Source organism: Vidua chalybeata, chromosome 3, assembly GCF_026979565.1.
Source record: "Vidua chalybeata isolate OUT-0048 chromosome 3, bVidCha1 merged haplotype, whole genome shotgun sequence".
Lineage (NCBI taxonomy): Eukaryota > Metazoa > Chordata > Aves > Passeriformes > Viduidae > Vidua > Vidua chalybeata.
The window spans coordinates 113,705,933-113,709,214 of record NC_071532.1 but is presented as its reverse complement, the minus strand read 5'-3'; positions in this window follow the sequence as shown (position 1 = coordinate 113,709,214).

The following is a 3,282-nucleotide window of genomic DNA, read 5'->3' as shown; positions in this document are numbered from 1 at the left end:
CCATGTTGGCTGGGTCTTACTTATGATGCCCTTTAATGTCAGTTGTTGGTGTGTCTGGGAGACAGACTAAACTGTACTTACACTCATCACACAGTTTGTCTTTTTTTAAGTACTGGCACACTTGAGTTTTGCTTTGGGGGCCTGGGAGGGGTTGGGTTTTTTTTGGAGGAGGAGAGAGAATATATTTTGGGTTGGGAGTTGTTCAGTTGTTTTGTTTTGGTTTTTCTTAATGCTCAAGGATTTCCCCATTGTTCCAAGATTTGTTAAATGTCATTAATAATTCAGTCATTTTCATGAGATCACTTACCATCCTTCCCTGCAAGTTATGCTGTGCAGTAGATTTAAGGTTTAAGCTCTTTTAATAATGCCATTTAATAATGTTGAAAAAAAGTGGAGCTGTTCTGTTGGGAGGAAACAGTCACACTGGGTACACTTCACACAGAGATATCCAGTGCAGTTTGTCATTCCTGCCTGTATGGAACAGTCTGGTGCTGAGTGTCACGTGTGAGAATGAAATCATTGCAGTCGTGCACTTAGCTCTGTCACTGTCAGGTTGGGGTACATCGCAGTAGTTTGTCATTTCTCTCTTGGTAAGGACACCACACCTGTGCCAGGCCAGCTCTTCCACTGCTTCACTTTCCTTGCAGTGACATTACCTATAAATCAGATGTTTCCATGTGCCACTGCAGGTATTTGGGAGAAGAGCCATGACCTGGGACCAGCTTCTGGAGCAGTCTGGTCCTAGGTGCTTGCTCGGTGACCTTCCTGGCAAGTGGAGGGTTAATGCCATCCTGGGATGCTGTGGGACTGATGCTGGTAATGAAACCAGCACTGAGCATGACATTATTTCTTCATGCGTTGCTTGGCTCTGAAAGCCAGCTGCCTTCAAAATTAAGTAGGTCAATCTTCTCATTAAAATATAGTGGAATGAGAGTGAGATTGGAGGGGTGGTGGCTATATTGGACAGCTCTGCTGAGACATTAATTAGCACAGTGTCCTCTTTTATGCATGCTGTATTGGGTCCAAAAACCCATCTGAGTTACGCTCAAAGGTCTTCTAAATCGGAGGCTTCTGTTTTCAAAAAGTGCAGTTGCATTTCAGAAGCAAGCCTCTATCTTTCTTCAGAAGCAGGTAACAAAAGCCAGGTAGTCACTCAGACACAGCCTGCACTGGACCATAGAATGACTAGAACCAGAGACATGGTCCCAGTGATTCCTGGGGAGGAAGACCCAAATTAAAGGTTAGGAAAATCACAGCCAGTGCTGTCAGATTTTTTTTTCCAGTTCTTCCCCATGACCAAGGAGGCTCTTGACCCTCTGTGCCCCTGCAGCATGGGCTGGTCCCTCACCTGCCCTTGGCCACTGCCCAGGCAGTGCCAGGCAGGCAGAGCTGCCCCGGGCCAGGACGGGTGGCACCCGTGGTGCCAGGTGGTGGTGGCCAGGACAGGCGGCACCCATGGTGCCATTTTTGTGAGCAGCTCATTCACCTCATGGGAACCAGAGACCAGCCCGTGCAGCAGTAAGGGCTGCGGGAAGGAGGAGGGCTCATATGCAGAGGAAGGATGTGAATGGGAGACAATCTAATTTAAGTACTTGGTAAAGAGGTAAACCTCAAAGAAGACTTTTCCACACATGGAATCATGGAACGCTTTGGGTTTGAAGGTTTAAATGTCAACTTTAAATGTCAACTTTAAGTGACAACTTTAAATGTCAACCAGGCCAAGGCCCTGCCATGAGCAAGTTTGTCTTCTACTAGATCAAGTTGCTCAGAACACCATCCAGCCTGATCTTGAATGCCTCCAAGGATGGGATGTTGCATACAAGTAAAGATAGTATTAAAAAAATACCTTATAAAATATAGTTTAGACCCTACTAGTCTAGCTAAACTAGCAGTTAGCTTATAACTTCTCATGTAAAAAAATCATAAGAATGAAAGCAGTTAGCACAACAAACTATTCTAGTAAGAAAACTGTTTGCACCTGTAATAAACAAGAAATATGTCCCATAAAAATCAAAAACCAAAATATATGAACTAACTAAAAATAGATTTAACATACACCCTAGTCATTTACCAACCAGTAAACTAAATATCAGTATATTTTTAGCCAATTAAGTCTAACACAGTACCTTCTAATATTTCCTATAAATATAATCTTTGTAAATAAAGAATGGGCTTTTTCTGCATGAAGAATCTGGATCCCATCTGTTTTACTGCAACATGGCGACACTCACCACCTCTCTGGGCAGCCTGTGTGTGTCTGGCCACACTCATTGTGAAAAACTTCCTTACATCTAGCCTAAATTGACTCTCCTCCAGTTTAAACCATTGCTCCTTGTTCTATTGCAGCAGGCCCTACTAAATAGTCCATCATTCCTGTAGGCACTGGAGGGGCTCTGAGCTCTCCCTGGATCCTTCTCTTACCCAGACTGAGCACCCCCAGCTCTCCCAGCCTGGCTCCAGCCCTGGAGCAGCTCCGTGGCCTCCTCTGGTCTCACCCCAGCAGCTCCAGGTCCTTCCTGTGCTGGGAACCTTGGAGTTAAATATCTTCAATCCGATTTTGCTGCAGCTGCAACTGGAATTTCCAAAAACATTTGACAAGGCCCTGTACCTCTTTAAAAAGCAAGACTGCCATGCATTAAACAGGATGATTGTCTTGTTAAGGGCTAGAGGAAGCGTTTGGAGGAGATGTGTGGCATTTTCAGGGGAGCGAGGCCACCGCAGGGATCCACATTAACACTGGACTCTTCAAAATGTTTCCCTCATGACACAGGAAGTAAACAGGCAGGGACTAAGTTCAGGTTTGAGGATTACATGGAGCAGTAAAAATTAAAAGGTAACCATGAAGAAGTGCTAAAGCATCATAGAATACTGAGTGGCTGGGAGATGAAATGGCAGATGAAATTCAGTACTATAAATGAAAGGGCCCCAATAACATCTATATATTGCCCTTGCAGCCCCTCAAAGATGGTTTGCATTGGTGTTCAAAATGGGGATATCCTGAAAGCCTACAGGATTACTTCATAACTCCTTACTGCTGAACTCTTTCCTCATCAAAACATCTTGCCATGCTATACCAAATACCATCTTTCAAGACAGACTCCAGCCACCCTGGCCCTGGCCCCTACCTCAGAACTGCTGCTGTGCAGAGCACAGGCAAAGCAGGGAGGACACTTCCAGCCCAATGCACTGGCTCCAGGTGCTGCACCAGCTCTTGCCTGCTGCACGGACAGGTCACATCCCTGGCTGGCTCAAAGCTCTGAGGCTGATCTGCACAGCTCCCTC